The sequence below is a fragment of the Marmota marmota genome, unplaced genomic scaffold, assembly GCF_001458135.2.
Source record: "Marmota marmota marmota unplaced genomic scaffold, marMar, whole genome shotgun sequence".
Classification (NCBI taxonomy): domain Eukaryota; kingdom Metazoa; phylum Chordata; class Mammalia; order Rodentia; family Sciuridae; genus Marmota; species Marmota marmota.
In genome coordinates, this window is record NW_026000057.1 from 13567946 (window position 1) to 13589779 (window position 21834).

Below are 21834 nucleotides of genomic sequence, written 5' to 3' on the forward strand. Positions count from 1 at the left end.
GAAAGAACAGAGATAATTTATAGATTCAGAACATTATCTCAGCATATATGAAATGTTTTATACTGTCACTTGGCAGTCTGTTTGGTTGTAGTTAAAAGTTGCACACAATTCAAATATGCTATTATTTTCTATGATTCCTTTTGAAAATCACCTTTGGCTTCTTTTTTATTTCATCCTTAGTGTCAGCCAATATAGTTTATGCCAGGTGAACTTATAGGCATAGTTTTTCTTCTTTTTGTTCACAAAACATGCCAATGCAAGAAGGTAATTGCCATTTTGAAGAAGTGATATGCAATTCTTTATCTAATATAAGTTTATATAATAAATTTAAAAAGCATTTCCTGGCCTTATCAGATACCTGCTCACTCATACTCCAAATTGATGTTATATAAAAGAAGCAGAGGCCAAGAATACAATGAATGTAAAAGGTTAGAATCTTTCTGTTGCTTTACAATTCAGACAGACAGTTCCATAGTCCTTTATCTTCCTAGTATTACTCTAAGCAGTCAAGGATTTTTATGGAATATATGAAGGAGACGTAAGGCTGTACACAGCATTGACTAGGCTATTTTAAAAATTGTGTGCGGTTGCAATTGAGCTCCCATTTTCTCAATGAGTGGTTTTCAGCATAACTTTTTAAAAAATATTGAACCATCAATCAGCCTATAGAAGCTACCTATCAGAGAACTCAAACAAGTTCGGAATTTATAAAGCTAATATAATTGAATTCTTATTTTTCTATGGTAGAAATAACTGATCTATAGAAACTCAAGTCACTTTTCTAAGATCACCTGGCTGATTAACAATAGAGACTGAAATTTTGTGACTACCTCCCTAATGAAAAAAATCATGCATAAATATAAAAATTTATATTTTGAATTTATATATATGTATATTGAATTTATATCTTGTACTATATTTGAATTTATAATATTAAACTTATAGTGTACCATCTATATTTAAGATAATTTTGCTGTTTTCTGTAGGATTCTATGAATTTCTCCATCTCAGCCAACTCATCTTTACTTTTGAATACTAATATAATAAGAACTAAAATTTAACTTTATCATTTGTGATGTATATGAGACTATGAACATGGAGAATAAATAGTTCAGAATATATTATCTGAATCTGATATACTTGGTTCTCCTATTCAATGAAAATCCAGTCAAAATGATCATTGCTGCTACATATACTATATATATTTTCTGGAAATACTTTCCTAGAATCTTATGTAAATAGTATTACACATTCTCTAAGGGATTCTTTTTCTTTGACACGAAAGACTAGAAATAATAAAGGTTACTATTTCTTGTATATATTGCTTGTGATGAATACTTTCAGTCTTTATTAGGAAAAAAATGTTTATATTTGCCTGAATAGTCTTTGTGTGCCTTAGTTTTTGAAAGACATTTGTTTTGCACATATAATCATAGGTTGACATTTATGTTAATTTGAATATTTGTCCCCTAAAGACATCTACATCCTTATCTCTAGAACTTGTGTATGTCTTATCTTAAATAAATTTTGTGGATGTGATTAGGTTAAGGAACCAAAGATGGGGATGTGAACCTAACTTAATTATAAGTGACCTGATGAAAGGGTGGTAGAAGGGGAGAAATATGTATCTGAGAGGAGAGGAGATGCTAGACTGCTGAATTTGAAGATGAAGAAGGGGACCATGAGCCCAGGGTTGCAGGTGGCCTACAAGAAGTACAAGGTATGGAAGAAGATTCTCAATGGGAGCCTCCAGAAGGAAAACAATCCCATTGATGCCTTAATTTTAGCTCAATGAAACTGATTTCTGACTTATCCTCAGAAATAAAAATAACAAATTCATATTATTTTAAGCCAATAAATTTGCGCTGATTTTTTAAATTGGCAATAGGAAATTAATACAATAGTATTTTTCTTTTGATATTTGTATTTTCACTTGCATCAAGAAATCTGTTGTTATCTTTAGTTACTTTTATGTAATATGTTTTTATTTTTACTTATTTGCTTTTTTATTTTTACTTATTTGTTATTTTTTATTTTTACTTATTTGTTATTTTTATGATTTATTTTGAACACTTTGATTGTGTATGCCTCATAGGTTTCTTAATTTTCCTTTGTACTTAGAGTTTGTTGAGCATATTGGATCTGTTGGCCATAGTTTTATGTTTGGTGTTATTCATTATTTCTGCATTTATTTTTTCTTATCTATTAACACCTTTTTCTCTTTCATTCAGCTGATTTTACTGAAAGCATTTTAGGCTACAGGATGTTCCACTGCTCATGGATGAAAGGTTTATTTTTAAATTGAAATTTGTCTTTTATTTTGCGAAGTTTTTATTCCTCTTTGCAAAATCACTGATCTTTTTTTTTACACTGTCTAGTTTGCCATTATTTTTATCTAGCATTTGATTGTTATTGCACTTTGTCTTTTTAATAAAATTTATTTTTTAAAAAAATTTATATTGACAGGAAAAAATGTAAAAATAAGACAGATTTTTTTATATACCTATATCTAGTTTTCCCTCTTACTAATAACTCGCCTTTGCATGGTATATTGAGGAAACAATATTGATCTGTTGTTAACTAAAATACATGATTTATTCGAATTTACTTAATTTTTACATAATGTCTCTTTGGTTCCATGATCTCCAGGATATCACATCAAATGTTCTCATTATGCCTCCGTAGGCTTCTCTTAGCTGTGATAATTTTTCAGGCTTTTCTTCTTTTTGGTAACCTTGATATTTCGGAAAGTAGTGACAGGATATTTTGTAGAATGTCCTTCAGTTTGGTATTTTTCTCATGAGTAAACTGGGGTTATGTGTTTTTGCTGGAAGAAAAGATTGGTAATGTTCCATTTTCATCACATGCTATCAAGGCTGTATATGGTCAACATGATTCACCACTGCTGGTGTGTTTTAGTCAGGTTTTTTTACTGCTGTGACTAAAGGCCCTGGCCAGAACAACTGTAGAGGAGCAAAGGTTTATTTAAGGGCTCACAGTTTCAGGTGTCTTAGTCCCTAGAAAGCTGGCTCCATTACTTGAGGCTTGAAGTGAGGCTAAATATCATGGCTGGAGAGTGTGGTGGAGGGAAGCAGCTCACATCACGGTGATTAGGAAGCAGAGAGAGATTTCACTGGCCAGATATAAATATATACCCTCAAGCCACATCCCTATTCCCACTTCCTCCAGCTACAACCTACCACTTCAGTTACCACTCAGTTAATCCCTACCAGGGGATTAATTCACTGATTGGGTTAAGACTTTTATAACCCAATCATTTCTCCTCTGAACCTTTTTGCATTGACTCACATGTGAGCTCTTGTGGGACACCACGTCTAAACCACAACATGGTGTTAAGCTTGATCGCCTGGCCAAGATAGTATTGGTCAGGTTTCTTTACCATGAAGATATTGTTTTTCCTTCTCTTTCATATTTTACTTTTTGGAAGGTAGTCGTTATGTGCAACCTTCATTTAAGAAATGGGGAACTAATACCACCTTTTTAAGAGTGGAGGAACTACATTAAATCATTGAAATTCTTCTGCATGAAAGATTTATTTCATATTTGTCACCTGTTTATTTAATTATATCAGTATGAACTCATGAATATTTATTTTATATTGTGGGTTATAATATAAAACTCTTTATTTTGTTTCCAAAATTGTTCCCTACTTCAGAAATTGGGATTTTTTTTGTCAGTTGTCCCTTTAGCATATTTCTAATTCTTTCAAAGCACTGTGTATGCTTTCTGGATCAAATTGCAATTTTTCCCACCTAGGCCTTGCATTCATTATACATTTCTTTAAAGAGCCCTGATTCTGTTTATCAGATAATGATACTAATAATCAAGATCTGAACACTAGGTATGTTCATTGCTACTGGGGTTAGAATGTTTCTGCTAAAACAAGAAAATATATGTGTGTATAACACTGTATTAGACTATTAGGGCTGCTGTGACAAAATATCACTGACTGGGTGGCTTAAACAACAGAAATTTGTTTTCTCATCTGGTAGCTGAAGTCTAAGATAAGCATACTTGTTTTGAAGCTTCTCTCCTTGATTTGAAGAGAGGCATCTCCTTGGTGTCCACATATGAGTTCATTCTGTGCCTGTTTGAAGGGAGAAATATTTATGGTGTCTGTTCCTCTTATAAGGATATCAACCATATTGGGTTAAGTCTCCACCCTCCAAACCTTACTTAACCTTTGTTATCCACTTTTAGGCCCTTTTTCCAAGTAGTCATAATGGGGATTAGGGATTCAACATATAAATTTGGGGAGGGGAGCAAACAGTTAGTCCGTAGTAGCTGGCCTGATATGGCTACAGACTAGTATTTCTACAAGTAGCTATCTGTGTATGTGTCAAGCTAAACAGGACATTATGCTAATATAATTTATTTTTATTTTTCATCTCAGTCATTATAATTTTTATCTATAGAGTTTTCACTTGGATGTTTTCTTACATATTTGATGTTGCTACTTGACTTATTGAAAAAAAGAAGTTATATTTTTTAATATACTTTTCTTCCAAATTTTACACCTGTGTGAATTATGCTTTCTTTTTAATTGATTATTATTCTTATCATGGATTGTGCTTTCCTGCTTCTTTGTCTAACTTTTGATCTTTGATTAGATGGCAGACATTGTGATTTTAGCCTTTTTGGGTACTGCAAATTTTTATATTTCTATAAATATATATGAGTTTTGTTCTAGAATACAGTCGAGTTACCTAGAAACAACTTGATCCTTTTAGGTCTTCTTTTTATGATTTATTGGTTTGGTCCAGATAATCGGTCAGCCTAGAGATAATTATTAGCTTTTCTACTGAGGCAAGCACTTCTTAAATATTCTTCCCAGTGTCCTATGTATTATATTTCTTCTCTTGTGAGTTGAAATGGGCATTTTTCACAGTTATTTTTCATCACTGAGCATTTTACAATTTTAGGTACTTTTCAATTATGGAGAGTTTCTTCACATACATGTTTGATCATTACTCTCTAAATATGCAAGGGAGACTTCTGTAGATCTCTGTAGATCTTCTGTAGATTTCCATCTGAGACATTCCCTCCTCTCCAGTATTCTAGGTTAGAGGCTATAATCTCTGGCTCTCTCCCTGCTCCCTCGGATACATCTCATTAGTTCAGGAAAGCTTCCAGGTTCTAATTATTTTGTTTTGTTTACCTGCTTGTACTGTGATTTGAAATTCTCCCAAGGAAAGAGGCTTATTCAATAATAGAGCTACTTCAATTGTTTCACAATATTTTCTTTTGTTTCCTGACATCCAGTGTATTGCAAATTATTATCACTCCATATATTTTTCTAGGTTGGTTTGTTTGTCTCATGTAGCAGAGTGAATTTAGTCCCTAATACTGCATGTTGACTATAAATAGGAATCCGTATATTTTTGCTTTTTATAGGTTGTGTGCCTTAATAGCCCAGTTTCTTTAAAGAATTCAACTCATCATTTATTGTTGTAATTTTACCATTCTCTTAGCATGGTAATACCTATTTTTTGAAATTCTCATTATTTACTTATGTATTTTCTTGATTTCACCCTCTAGATATCATCTGATCCTTGTCCTCCATGTCTCAGATATGCATCCTGAAAGAGTAGCATATGCAAACTTTCTCCACATTCTCACCTCCCCACCTTTCTTCAGAGTAATTTACCCAATGCTTTACACATGTAAATGAATATTCCATGACTCATGTTATTCATGACTCATATGTAAAAAACACCTTTTTGTCCTAATCAGATATCTCTGATGTATTCAACATTGTTGACTGCTTGATTTTTTAAAGAAAAACACAAGACTTCACCAATGGATCTAAAAAACACAATATAATAAATCAAAAACCCTGACATAGGGGAAACATTATGTAATATTGATGTTTTGAAGAAGCAGATTAAACTGTAAGGGCACTCATCATCTTTGTTCACTTGTTTTTGGCTTCAACCCACATATAATCACTTAAGAAAACTTTGGTTTAAGGGAAATTTATTTGTAGGTGTAATAAGTATCAGAGGATCTCAAGGAAATCAAAGGCAGAGAGTAGGCAGACACTATGAAGTCTGACCGGAAGGCAATATGAAACTTGGGCAGCTATGTACATCATTGTTAACTCTTAGGAGGACTGGCACTATAGCTCAGTAGTAAAACCTGTGTAGAATGCTTGAGGCTCTGAGTTAAATTCCCAGCACTACCAACAATAAAAAATGGAGAGAAAAAGTAAATGAACTCTCATGATATCAAGATCAGCTTACCTCAAATCCAATTCATAGGACCTGAAAAGCCCGCATCATTATTTAGAAAATTTCATTTGTTAGTCAAGCTAGTAAATAATTATCATATTTAATATTCATGTTTAAAGTTTTTTAAAATTTGTACTCTTATTGTTTTATGATGAGGTTTTATATTGGGTAACAAGATATTTTTCAGAAAATATTTTTGACATTTTTACAACATATCAAGAGTTCTCCAAAAGTCATATCTTTAATTCTAGTAGTACCTCGGTTAAATTAGTCTTAAAATTATGAATATAAGAAAGCTTAATGCATACTTTTTATAGTAATATTTTTTAAAAGTAAAACAATCAGTATCAATAAAAAATCACCATTATTACAAAATCTAATGTTATCAATAAGTATATCTGCCTATAACACAATGTGATAAAATAGCATTTATATAAATTATTTAATTACAAAATAATTAGGATAAAAAAGTTTTTAAATAAAAGGGCCAGAGCACTAGCAGTTTTTGTTATCTTTTGCATGTAGAACCACTAGTTGTCATTTCATACACAGAAAAAAATTTATTTTGAAAGTATACAACTTTGTTAATGACAATTTCACAATTTGGACTTAAGTGGTTGAAGACTATACAATAATATCACTACTTTGATACTGATATTATTAAACATTTATATAAACATTTATTATTTATTAAACATAAAAAATTTCTTTCCCATTGATAACTATTCTTGAAAAATTGTGTTTGAACATTTTTCCCAGAATATTTAATGCTGATCTTGGTATAAAAATCAGGTAAGGAGCTAATATTATCTTTCAAAAATTATATAGGCTCAAGAGTTTGCAGAGTAAATTAGGTGACAGAAATTATGATGTGGCCCCTGAATGATTAGAAATGATCATGAGGCCAATTATTCAAGTAATAAAATGATTTGGTAACTCCAAAGTATCCAAGTGCACTCAAAACATTTTGTTCTATTTTCTTCTTTTCCTTTTTCAATAATCTGTTTGAGGTTGCCTTTGGCCTCAATGAAGAATGTTAGTTAGGGAAATTTCATTGATAAACTTCTCTTGTCCAAATCTTTTGTTTTTCTCCATTTGAGGAATAATATTCCCATAATATGAGTATATTTACAAATAATAAAGAGTGAATATATTAATTTAGTGTGATGTATCACAAATATAAAAAAACAAAAATAAGTAGTCCCATTCATCATCTCCAAGTCATTAGCAATGTTTAGTTTTAGAAGATATCTTTCAGTGATACTTCCTCTTAGTACTCATTTGAAGTAAAACAATGTCACCCAATTCACTCATTTCAGGGAAAAAAAAAAAAACTATCTGAACTCCCCACATTCCTTTTCTTACTGCTTATCTTTGTTTTGTTCTCTTATAGTTCTGGGGGTTGAACCCAGAGCCTTTTACATGCTAGGTAAGTATTCTACCACTGAGCTATAACCCCAACTCTCAGAGTATACTTTTAAAATAGAAGTATGAAACTGAATGTCTTGAACTTGGACATGTGCCATTGAAAATTCATATAATTAAAACAATAAATTTAAAGCAAAATTAAAGAAGGTGATAATGAGTTTGCTTATAGTAACATAAACTAATCATGTTGGAGAAGGAATGTGCAGAGACTGAAATGATTCAACAATTCTAATTAAGGCAGTAGTGGGAAATGTAATTATAGGCAGAATGCTAAATGACCTAATTTTTCCTCCCTTCTCCACTTTTGAAGTAGCTTCACCAGATGAGTTTCCCTCTTCAGTGGTCCATGTTTATTTTATAAACTCTAATGATTAATACTTAAAATGCAAGTGAAGAAACATCATAACAAACATTCATTTAAAACACCAGTGTCTGATTACCCAAGAGTATGCTTCATATTGAATTAAATAATATGTTGCTGTCACCACGAAGATTATTAATTGTACAGATGAAATTCCTAATATGCAATATTCTGGCACTTGGATTCTAAATTAAATTCAGTGTGATTGTTTTAGATAGCTCCTCTTTGATCTGGCCAGGAGCTAATTAAACCCAATATGATCACAGGAAACTGTACCATAGTTAGAACTACAAAATATGTCATATCATAAAAGAATTATTAATTAACAAAAGAAATGAAACATAACGATTTGATTTAGTATATAGTTACATTATTTTTTAAAAATGGGCTTAGGTCAATGCCAACTACTTTAACACCTGGTTCTACAAGTATTTCTAAATGGATTACAAACCAAGTAGATTGAAACAGAAGGAAGGTCAAGAATCAACAAGCCATAGACTCCTGAGATTATGAAACATTGTTTTCAAGGTAATCTAGTCCAAATTCCATGCAATAGGTGTATCTACTGCTCAACATTGGAAAGGCTTGTTTGACTTTCTATCATCAATTAGCCCACTTAAATTCTCACAGAGCAGAACAAGGTCTTTTTAAATTTATGTGTTTTGAAGCTTAAGTTGTCCTTTCTTAAAACTGGGACAAAAGGAATATGAATAAAGGATATTAACTTATCCTATGGATAAATTTTATTTAGTTTTTAAATTTTAATTAGAAATATATGACAGCAGAGTACATTTCTATTCATTGTACACAACTGCAGCACAACTTTACACGATGTAGTGTCACACCATATGTGCAGTCATACATGTACCTAGGGTAATGATGTCCATCTCCTTCCACCATCTTTCCTATCCCCATTCCCCTTCCCCACCCCTTCCTTCCCTTTGCCCCATCAAAGTTCCTTCATTTTTCTCATGTCCTCCCCATTATGGATCAGCATCCACTTATCAGAGAGACCATTCAGCCTTTGGTATTTTGGGATTGGCTTACTTCACTTAGCATGATATTCTCCAACTCCATTTATGATGAATACATTTTAAATGAATACATTTTAAATGGCATAAAATTATATGATTTAGCATTTAAGAACTGAATAAAAATATAGTTAGGAATAATTTTCATATTATAAAAATAATACATAAACATTTATATTCCTTAGTTTTCTTTACTAGCATATTTGTCTTTTCCTGTAGTGATTTGTAAGTAATTTTTTTAGGGTGTATGGGATTGACTGCCTTTTTTTTTGGAGTACAAAGGAATTTAGGACATTTATTGTGTAGCCTGTCTGGGAGCAATAAACTCCAAGAGAATAACATAGGCGAACTTAAGGCGAATAAGGCGAACTTAAGGCGAACTCATTTATCCAACCCTGTATCACAGCACCAAGCATAGTTCTTAGAATAATGTGAGAGATAAATAATAATGTGAATAGTTCATATACTACTATCTCTTCAATTGCTAGGAAAACCATTGTTGGAGGGTCCAAATATACTACAAAAACTAATCCTTGCTTTTTAATTACAAACAATAAGTATCTATTTTTTTCTTTTACAAACATGGTATCCATTCAATTTAAGGGTAAAGAATAAGAGGAAATCAAAAAAGTAAAAAAATAGACTAAAGTAAAAAAAAAATTTTAAAGAAAAAATATACAAAAAACAGACTAGAGTAGACTTTTTCTTTTATTCTTTGTTTCTTTTCTTTTTCTATGTTAACACATGTAGGGAGTCTAGAAATTGATTTAGTGTGTCTCTACTAGTAGGTCATCCAGACCTTGGTTAGCATGAAATGGAAACATTGTAGATGCTTTTAATTTTCTGGCATTGCCTTCATGATTTTAAAACAAGCATTACAACAGAAAAACTTCAAAGCACAAAGAAGTTTAAAAGAGATAATAAAAGTTGTCCATAATCAATGAATCCATAAATAACTACTTTTATCAAGGTCTATTTCTTATGCATACACACAATAATCTCAATATGGGTATGAAAATCATGCCTGACATATTCACAAGATGAATACTAGCTAGAATTAGTAAGTAGTAATTATTAGTATGAATCTTGTATATAATTTAAATTGCTAGATTGTATTGATTCTGTGGATTTCATGAAAATTCTCTTATTTTTGGACAGTTATATTCTATTGCATTTTTTGTTAACATTTTTATGCACGTCTACATCTCAAAATATTTGTCTAAATATATAAAAGTGAAAATACCTGGTTAAGACACAACAACATTTTAAAGGTTTGTAACACATAAACTCAAACCAATCTTTATGAACAAAATGTATGCAATTTTTTTTCCAGCAATCTAATGATCACTTTGGTTTCCTCAGAAAATGTTAGGCATTATTATTTGGAAAAATTTTGTCTTTAATATTTGATAGAAAGTTGTCTAAATTTGTGTTCTCTCTTTCTTTCCTTCCTTCCTTCTTTATCTTTTCAGTTCTTAGTCATCTTTTTCCCTTTCAAAGATCTTGCTCATTTTGATAGTGTGCACCTATAGTTTTAGCTACCTGGAGTCTGAGAAAGAAAACCTTCAGTGTGATGGTGGTGAGGTGGTTCAAACTTGGTGAAAAATAATTCTCAGTATCTCCAACTGGCGAATGATGGCAACATTATGGAATGTATTCTTTTTAAATTTATTTTTAAAATTTTTGCTTTTTAGGTATACATGATAGTAGGGTGTATCTTTACATATTATACCTATATGGAATACAACCCATTCCAATTTTTATCCCATTCTTGTGGTTGTACATGATGTGGCATTTCACTGGTGATGTATGCATACGTGAACATAGGAAACTTATATTCAATTTATTCTACTGTCTTTCCTATTCCCATTCCCATTCCCCACAGTCTTCCTTCCATTCCCCTTTGTCTAATCCACTGAAATTCTATTCTTCTCTCCCCACCTTATTTTATGGGTTAACATCTGCATATCAGAGAGGACATCTGACCTTTGTTTTTTAAGAGGATTGGCTAATTTGACCTAGCATGATAGTCTTCAGATTTATCCATTTACTGGCAAAATTCAGTCAATTTTTATGCCTGAGTAATATCCCATTGTGTATATATACCACATTTTCTTTATCCATTCATTTGATGAAGGTCACCTAAGTTGGTTCCCTAGCTTAGCTATTGTGATTTGAGCTTCTATGAACATTGAGGTGGCTGTGTCACTGTAATATGATTATTTTAAAAATCCTTTAAAATATATACCGAGGAGTGGGATAAATGAGTCAACTGGCACTTTCATTCCAAGATTTGTGAAGTATCTTTATACTCTTTCCAGAGTGGGTGCAGCAATTTTCAGTCCCACCCACAGAGTATGAGTGAAGGTTTTTCCCCATATCCTCATCAACATTTATTCTTTATATCACTATTCTGACTGCATGGAATCTCAGTGTAGTTTTAATTTGCATTTCTCTAATTGCTAGAGATGTTTAACATTTTTTTTAATATATATGTGTTGACCATTTGTATTTCTTATGTGAAGTGCCTGATCAGTTCCTTTGCTCACTTATTGATTGGGTTATTTGGGGGTTTTTTGGTGTTAAGTTTTTGAGTACTTTATATATCTTGGAGGTTAATGCTCATCTGAGGCTCAGGTGGCTAAGATTTTTCCTATTGTGAAGGGTCTCTCTTCATGTGCTTGATTGTTTCCTTTGCTGTGAAGAAGCTTTTTAGCTTAATATTATCCCATTTATAGATTCTTGATTTTACTTCTTGTGCTTTAGGAGTTTTGTTGAGAAATTCAATTCCTAAGCCAACATGATGGAAAGTTGTGCCTACATTTTCTTATCGTAGGCACAGGATCTCTGTTCTAAAGCCTAGGTCCTTAATCCACCTTGAGTTGATTTTTGTGCAAAATGAGAGATAGGAGTTCAATTTCATTCTTTTAGATATGGATTTATGGAATGTCTTCTGAGCAAAGATCAATTTCAGAGCATTCCTAAAAAGAATCATCTAAAAAGGAATCTGGTAGTGTGATTATAACATCTTCTGTCATGTTGTCAGAGAGATAATGAAAGTGCTTAGAGTAGTATGCAGTCACACAAAAAGACATTTGAAAGAGAAGCTTAAGGGCTAAAATCTAAGATGTTTGTGAATGACTTTTTTGACCAATGAAAGAAACCCCAATGATATTCACAGGAGGCTCACAGAGAAACAGAATATGGTGAAAAGAGTTTGTTGGACTCCTTAATCCCACCACAACTCTACTGTCAATTAATGGCATGGTAAAATTATTCAGCTGAAAACCAGTGTTACATTTCAAGAAAAAGAAGGGGAAAACTAAGACTTCTGAGAGAGACACAAAGAGCCAATGAGAATCATTTCCTGGCTTTGAGGCCTAATGGGGCAACTTCCAACATTTACCAATTGCTATAGACCAGTGATTCATGTTTGGTTCCCAATCACCATCAAATTCTTTCCTACCATGTTTCCTGATTCCTATCCCAGCTGTAGTAATGATCCTTATGGTTGCTTCTAGAATCAAAAGGAAAGAATCAGAATCTCTCCCTTCTGTTTTTTTTTTTTCTTTCCAATCTCTCACATATTCTTGTTTTTCTCAGGCTTTATTTTCAAGTAGATGCTATGTTTGAAATTCAGATATTGAATTTCTTATCCTTAAGGTGAAGGCATTAGGAGATAGAGCATTTGGCAGGGGAGTTGGGTTTGAATAGGATTTTTCCCTCAAATATTCACGTGCTAAAATCCTCCAGTGTGGTGGTGGGGAGGTGATACAATTTTTAAGTGGTGGGATCTGGTGGAAAACAATTAGGACATAGAAGCTCAACTCCCATGAATGGATTAATGCTGATCTCACAGAAATCGTTTGGGTCTCACAGGAAAGAATTAGTTCTCACAAGGTCAGGTTTTTATAAAGTAGGGCCACACCATGTGCGTGGTCTCATCTGCACATAGCTTTTTCCCTTTCTGTTTCTCTACCATGTTATGATGCAGCCAGGGGATTCTTCCCAGGATGCCAGTGCCATACTGGTTGGAGCTTCCAGATAACAGAATTGTGAACCAATAAACCTTTTTACTTATAGAATTTTCAGCTTCAGGTATTTTGTTATAGCAATACAAAATGAATTTAGATGGGAGGTGATTAGGCCATTAAAACCCTCAATAGTATTAGTGTGCCTATCAAAAAGGCCTGGAGAGCTAGCTAAAATTTTTATAATGCAAAGACACAACAAGAAAGAGCCTTTTGAGGAAATGGTCACTTGCCAGACTCTGAATGTGTCAGTATCTTTATCTTTGAATGCCCAGACTCCTGAAAAAGTGAGAAATATTTTGGTTGTTGTTTTTAGGCTACCCAGTTTATGGCCCTCCATCTCAGCAGCCTAAGCTGATCAAAATACAGATTTCTTACAGCTCAGATTTCATTTATTATTATTCAATACTAAATAATATATTTGTTCCTTAGTTTCTTGATCCATAAAATGGAGATGACAGTATTTAATGAATAAGACTTTTGTGAAACATGGATGGGTTATTCAAGTCTTCAGAATTCAGCTTTTGCGCATGGTAAAATTTGCTTTGATTACCAAGTCTGGAATTCTGTAAATGTACACTCTTGTATCTAATTGCCTATTTATAGCCCTATTTGAAAAAAAAAATCTCAAATTTAACATTTCTAAAAATAGAACACCCGGTCACAGAGTGACATCTACTTTTCTCACAATAATGTCATTATACTCAATTTTTCTTGTTGCTCAGGCCAAAAACCATCATTGACTATTGTCATTGTTTGATATTTCATATCAAAATTGTCATCAAATTATGTTAGTTAAAGGGGTAGTGTCCAATAGAACTTTGACTGTCAAGGGAAATTCTCCAGATCTATGTTCAATATGATTGCACAAGCTCATGTGGCTATTGAGTTCTTCAAACATGGCTAGCATAATAGAAGACATGAATTTTTAGTTTTGTTTAATTTTCAGTAATTTAAATTTAAATGACTGAATTTGACTAATGGTTACCATATTGACTGGTACAGATACCATCAAGACTGATCTTCTGATGAACTCTATAATTATATGCAATGCTCTATTCTCTTATCCTGGTGTGTGTGTGTGTGTGTGTGTGTGTGTGTGTGTGTACTGGGGATTGAACCAGGGTTCCTAATCCACTGAGCCACATCCTCAGCTCTTTTTAAATTTTATTTAGAGACAGGGTCTCACTGAGTTTCTTAGGATCTCACTAAGTTGCTGAGGCTGGCTTTGAACTCGAGATCCTTCTTTCTCAGCCTTCCAAGCCAACCCACTGGGGTAACTGGTGTTATTCTCACTGATTATTCCAACAACCTGTAAAGAAGTATCCTCCTTTCATCAGTGCATCTCCTCAGTCTATTCTCAACACAGCAGCAAAGGCAATACTGATGGAATTGATGTCATCACATCACATGAGGACTTCCCTCAAAGTCCTCCACAGTCTTCTCATTCAAAGCAAAAGTTCAAATTTCAGTAGCTGCAACCTTCCTGGCCTACTTGTGACCTCTCTGACCTTTCTTCTGTCATTCTCCTTTTTAATTTGTTTCCGGTGCAATGGCCTTTATATTAACAAACACATTACCAATAAGGACCTTCGCAATCACGGTTTCTTTTCCTGCCATATCCTTACCCTAGAATTTTCCATAGTTTGATCCTTTACTTCTCTTTGTTCTTTAATCAAAGTAGTAAATATTTGGTCCTTTACTTCACTTGGTTCTTTACACAATTACCTTGCCTGCTCACTAGGCATCCTGGGACTGTGTGGGCTGGCCCACAGTACTTCTTCTCAGTACTTCTTGTCTCTCATTTCCTCAGTTTAAGCCTATACTCTTCAACACTTCACATCACCTTCTGCTAATGTATTTTTTATTCTTTACTATGTATTACTCAATTCTTGGTATTTTGCTGATTTATCATATTTATTGTCTGTCACCTTCATTAACATGAAACCTCTTCAAGAGCAGTGATTTCTTTATTTTTTTTTCCACTGCTGAATCCAGACCTGTAACAGTTTATGGTAGGTTTTCAATAAATATTTATATCAATTTTGCATTCATGCTATGTATTATGTAAGAATTTATATGACCTCCCTTAGTACCATAAATATTTGCTCTGAAAGAATATATACACATAACTTCCATTAAATAAAGTTTTCAGGCTTTATACTTAAATTCTGACTAAAAATATTTATATACCCAGCTTGAAATAAATTATGAAAAGACATTTAACTATGAGCTCTTGGTAGTTAAATTTAAGTTACTCAGATATATTCATTTGTAGGACTCATGTATGGCAAAGTCAGTTTACTAATTATAAAGTTTTCTTGTTTTACACATAACTTATGTATTGAACACCAAAATGAGTAACTATTATTTTATTTTTTCTTAATTTACTGTGTTCTACATATAATAATAAGAACTTTTTGAAAATTGGTTAAATCATTCTAAATCAATTTTTTCTTTACAAATCATATCTTGAAATTTTTAACAAACACTTAATATTAATACTTATATACTCAGTTTTATAACAAAAATCCTATTAAATTTTTAGTGAACATTCCTTCACAGAAAATTTTGTGTTTGATATTAGAAAAAAATAAAGTCCAATGACTGTATAATTTCCTGAATTTGTTAGTTTCACCATGTTGAAAAATAAGAATATATTACCCATTATTACTTTTATGGATTCAATAAAAATACTTGATAAAACTTACAGTTATCAAACTGTACACTGTGGCACCCTGGGTGTCACAGTAAATTCATATAATTGCCATGGTGTATTTGAAAATTTTCAGAAGAAACACTCAACATCTCTTGGTACCATTAGAAGTACCAGGTTAAGATGGTTCACAGTTCCAATATTAGATTACAATACAGTCTTCCTAATGATGTCATGTTTTTGCTATATTTTCCAATATTCTTCACAATAAAAGCCAAATGTTGTTAGAAAATATGTGTAGAATAATAAATGAGGCTGGTACTCTTTAACAGATTTCAAAGATTGAGAAGTTGTGTGGTAATCAGTTGTTACATATAAAACATTATGAAGTGACTATGGGTATTTACGAATGGGATAATTTTTTTTCTTTTAATTTATGGATAGCAATTTTTTTTCAAATGACTTCTCAGTTGTTGTACGAACAGGTATTAAATTACAAGAACATAACTACTTGACAAAGGAAACTCTTAGAAGTTTCATTTGGCCTAGAGGCTCCATGCAAACATTACTGAGTTATAAGGGTGGCATAAACTGAAAACATTTCAAAACCTTTGGAGTCAGGTTACTCATTTTCTGTTTTACTATTAGCATTTACTGAATTTCTGCTTTTAACTTTTATAACTCTAGGAAACATTGTTCATAGGAAAATGGTGCAATGAGGCTCTTAATGCTGTAAAAGTTATTTATGAAGGTGCTTCTAACCACTTTTCATTTGTTTATCACCAGTACCACTTGAGAAAAATATTCAGTTTGGATTTATAACAAAAAGATGATCAAAAATTAAAAAAAAAATAGTGAGGTTTTAGTTTCAGGGCAACTTCAAAACATAGTTTTGAAACCCTCTGGATCTGACAAAACCCAACTGAATATTGCCAAGACACTCTTTTTCCTAATTTTTAAGGTCCTTGTATATTTGTGGAGAAATTTAATCCTTATGTTACTGATTCATTTACACTTAACTCATCAGAATGTTTGCTAAATGCTGCTGCATTTGATATCCAAAGGGCTTTATAAGAATTTACATCTGGAAATTCTACAGCTTTACAAATCATTCTTCTCTCCTTTAAACCAAAAATTTACTTTTTTTTTCTTGCAAATCATGTAGAATTAGAACCTCAGATTTTACTTTAATTGCTTGCAGTTTGGAAACCAAGAGAGAATAAACCAAGGAAATCTTTTGTAATCTGTTTCAAAGAGATAGATTTTGATTTTTAATGGATTATAATTTTGATAATTTAAAAGCTGAGTAACGGTAAAGTATTTTATATGGGTTATATTTTAATGGAACCATTCTCATTCTGAAAAATAAAATTCAAATTTTCATAATTTTTCAAGCTCTTTTAGTGGACAAAGTTAACCAAATAAGGGAGGTTGACTAATAATGTATTTTTCATCATCAAAACTATCGAAGCCAACATAATAGCCTTTGTCACAGCATTTTATGTGTAATAAATACTGTCTATAACCTCAAGCATCTATCCTGCAGTAAGCAACAATTAACACATTAAGGAACAAAAACTAAAAATACATTAGATCATGTCTGCCCAAGTCAAATGTTTGTTAATCACACTATGTTAATTGGCCTAATTCTTAAATGTCCTCAACAAAAGCATTAATGAACTAAAATTAAACTTCAAGCAAATAAATGTGAGTAATTTATATTCAGCAGTCTCCCCACTAAAACACAATGATTGGCTACCTTTGATTAACATAGATAATAGAATGGGATCAAGATATTTATTAGGTTGAATCATATGAAATTGCTATTTTTAGGAAACAAATAAAAGGTTGTCATTGATAGATAATTTGACATGGCTAAACCTGAATGTGGTCATGAATGTGGCCAATATGGAAAGTACTATCTCTAGAATTAAAAAAAAATACTAAGACCGAGTTTATATTTTAAAATAGTTGTTTGGCCAGGCACAGTAGTGCAAGCCTATAATCCCAGAGGCTCAGGAGGCTGAGAGAGGAGGATCACAAGTTAAAAGCCAGCCTTAGCAAAAGTGAGGTGCTAAGCAACTCATTGAGACCCTGTCTGTAAATAAAATACAAAATAGGGCTGGGATGTGGCTCAGTAATCAAGTGCCCCTGAGTTCAATCCCCTGAACACTCCCCCAAAAAACAGTTGTTCATATTATTTTCATGTTTTTCTAAGCCAAACATCCAAATATTTTATTAATTAATTAGGTAAAGGACTTCCCCTCTACCTGTTGGGATAGCCAGATTTTACAATTTTTATCCCAAATCTCAGTGTGTTAAATGAAATCAACTTCACTTGTCTTCATTATAGGACCCACATTGTCCAGGATGCTGATATTTCTGGAGCTCAAGGTAAACCAGAACACAGTGAAAGACAAATTAGCTCTGAAAATTTCTGCAGTTAACTCAAGCAGTTCATGTCTGCTCAGCTTTCATTCACAACAGAAAATCACGTGGAGGCTACTATGGAAATGAAGAAACGATGTTGGAAGGGGCTTCACAAGTAAAGGTGTGGAATATTTTGTCAATAACTCTAAAGATTGTAATATTGAGACTCATTTTTTTTATTAGTTGCTCAAGACAATACAAAGATCTTGACATGGAATATTACTCAGCACTAAGACTCTTATTCCGAGCTCTTAGATGATTGAAGATTCACCATAGAACACAAACCTTTAGTAATGCCTGTTGGTACTCCAAATGCAACTAAAGAAGGATATGTAATTATTCATAAAAAATGAATGCTGGAGATATAAAACTTCATTGTGCATGATATCTTGGAAAGAATGTGTGAAAAATACTCTGTGGTAAGTGGAAAAATATTTGTTGCATTATCTTATGTGATGGACTAACTTTTCTAGGGTTAGATTAAGTTAGCACATTCTTCAGGAAGACTGGACCCTAAAACCAATCAATGTGATGTGAAACATCATCAGAGGATCATACTTTATCGATCCAAATCAATGGATAATTATAGCTATCATTGTGTATACTACAAATAGTCACCTGACTAATGTTGAGTCCATCAAATAAGAAAAAATAATCAAGTCTGGTTGTCTTTTGGATTTGGGGGGCCTTATTTTATGTTTATGTTGGCAAAATGTCACCCATATTTTTTTTCCTTTTTATCCCTTGTTTTTTATTCTAGCTATATTATCTCAACCTGCTACAGGTCAGAGCCAGAAATAACAGGCACCATCACAAAATGTGTACTTTTGTTTTGTAAGGAAGCAAATTGTATACATAAAGGGCTGAATGTGTCATGTGCCAGAAGGAACAAATTCCTTAAAGAAACTAAAACTTTACATGTTTTGAAACATTTCAAGAATAATCAATTCTTAGTTATAAAAAAAGTAAACCAGCTTATATAGGACTATTTTTTTTCCATATGTATAACGGGTTATTTTTTTTTTATTTGAAAGGCTAAGTGTACAATATACATATGCAAAGTAAAGTTACCTGTGCTTATGTAAAGTTATCTCAATCATAGTGTAGTTATACTTTAAATCATATCATGGCTGTACTAATTCCTGTCAATCCTGAGAAGAAAACATTTGTATAACATATGTTTGAGGGCTAGAACACTGGATTTCTTAAGTTAACCAGTGATAATCAACTTGATAGTTCAGAAAGTTAGAAGTTACCATTAATGATACATTTAGGAATCTTACCAACATCAATATTATAATAACCTAGTTTTTAATAATCAGTTTTCTAATTTAAAAAATTTTTCTCCATCACTATGTTACATCAGACACTTTATCAATGTCACTAGCTGCTTCCAGCATAGTTAAGAAAGAACAAAACACCTAAAGCTATCCTAAATCCAAGGCATGAGCACATAGTTCATCTATGTTTGATTTGAAAATTATCTGACATTCTTTCAGGGTGGAAACTAACCCATTGGAAAGGAATGTGAAGTTTTTTAGGGACTACCTAGCTACCACGAACAAATGGTAAAAGCAACAGGGAAAACTCAACTGAAATAAATGTGCATGTAACATGGTCAAGTTAGCTGTATACATTTTGATATGAACATGTTCACTTCTCTTGGGTGTTGCTTTTATTTTTAAGTTTAATTATTCCACTTGAAGGAAAATAAAGTGTTACAACAAAATCACATACACAGAGTAGGTTATGGGTGGAACTCAGAGGTGGAGTTAGTATGTGGGACACACTGGGTTCTATCCCCAACACCACAAAAAATTAAAATTCATACCTGCATTAAATTTTCCTCTTTCTTTCTTTTTTTATTTTTTTTGTACTGGGGATAAAAGTTAGAACCTTGTGCATGCTAGGCAAGTGCTTTACCACTGAACTGTATCCCCAGCCTAAATTTAAAATATGATGGTAAATATGTTGTTGAAGCAAATATACATTAAATGTATAACACAAAATAAACAAAGCAATTTTCCCCTCATAGTTCAACATTTTGCTAAATAAGTTTTGACAGTGTTTAAACAACTTGCACTTTTTCATGACTGAGTCTCTTGTCTACTGGTGAGGCCCAGAAATATTTTTATATTCTCTCCATTTCCTTTCAACTTTTTCCTTGGCAACTTTCTCTGTATCATCCTGCTCTCCAGATGGTAGGTCCTTGCCTATGAGCCATGGCTCAAATATTCCGATATTAACTTTTCTAGATTCTTTGCGTAATATATACCCTATCTGCAGTGTTTTATTGAGCTCACTGTAGGCTTTGCGGCTCGCATGGCATGACTGTCTGGAGATATGATTTCACTTCAAAGGCCTAGATCAATCTCTTTCCTGTACTGCCTCTAAGATCCAATTTTCACACTCCCACTGAGCAAGAGGTCAAATCAATGATTTTACCATCTTATTATTATTATTTTCTTACATTGACATCCTCTTCAATATGTTTTTAATGTGCCCAAAGTCCCAACAGGATCTTGGCCAAGTTTTCTACACTTACCTGTCTATGCAATTCCAATTATTATCCAGAATGCCACCCCTCTCTCCAAGTTCATTTTTTCATATTTTATAATCTTCTTTTTATAATCACTTAATGAAAATTAAACTGGAAGTTGAATTTATAAGATGTTGGAAAAAATGATCAATCTCATTTTAATTTTTTCATGGGGACTTTATCATGTAAATAAAGATTCAACACTTACATGAATTCATAGTTTATTTTTTTACCACAGTATATTTTAACTAAGAAAAGTTAACTTTATTTGGTAGACTGATAAAATGTACTTTACACAGTTGATTTGTTTTCTATCTTTTGATATATTTTATTTGCCCTCTTTATCACAGAATGTTTTGCATTAAAGAAGAGAGTTTATGGCATGATTTAATATTGTCTATTAATTCCTTATGTTCAATTGCTTACAAGAATAGTCTTAAGGAGCCCTCTCCACACAATATCAGGGATCTATTTTTCTTGCACTTGTACCTGAGAATACCTACACATTTTCTGTACTTCTGCAAACAAACTCCAATCCCCAAACCTCTCACCACAATGATGGACTCTTCAAAACAAAGCTATTATTTTCATCAGCTTTAGGTTAAAGAATTTACAGCTTCTAACAGGAAAATCTCTTTGCCACTCATATTGTAGAAATGAATTTTACCAAAGCCAAGATAAATATTGTGCTTCTTACAGAAGTTTCATTGTAAAGGTAAAATCACATCAAAGAAATACATATTTATGAAATGTTATGATTCAGATTTACTAAAAGGTATAAGTATATTGTGTTTTTTTTCTTCCTAATACCACAGATGGCTAGTTTTGTTTTTATTGCATATCTTAGATAAATGTGTGCTTGGTTTAAACAATAAGTCACAAATTTATTGGCGAGTGTTATTTTCTATTGCATCTGAAATCCCTCCATTTTTAGGTTAAATCTCATTAGTATGTAGGCAACAAGACTAATGCAATTATTTAAACAGAAACAAGATTCTGTTCATAGTTGCAAAAATGTTGTTGCAAATCCACTTCCCTGGAACTGAGTGATGAGTGTAGTGCAGATAAGAGGATGCAAGCATCAGAAAGCATTATTTAGGGCGTAAT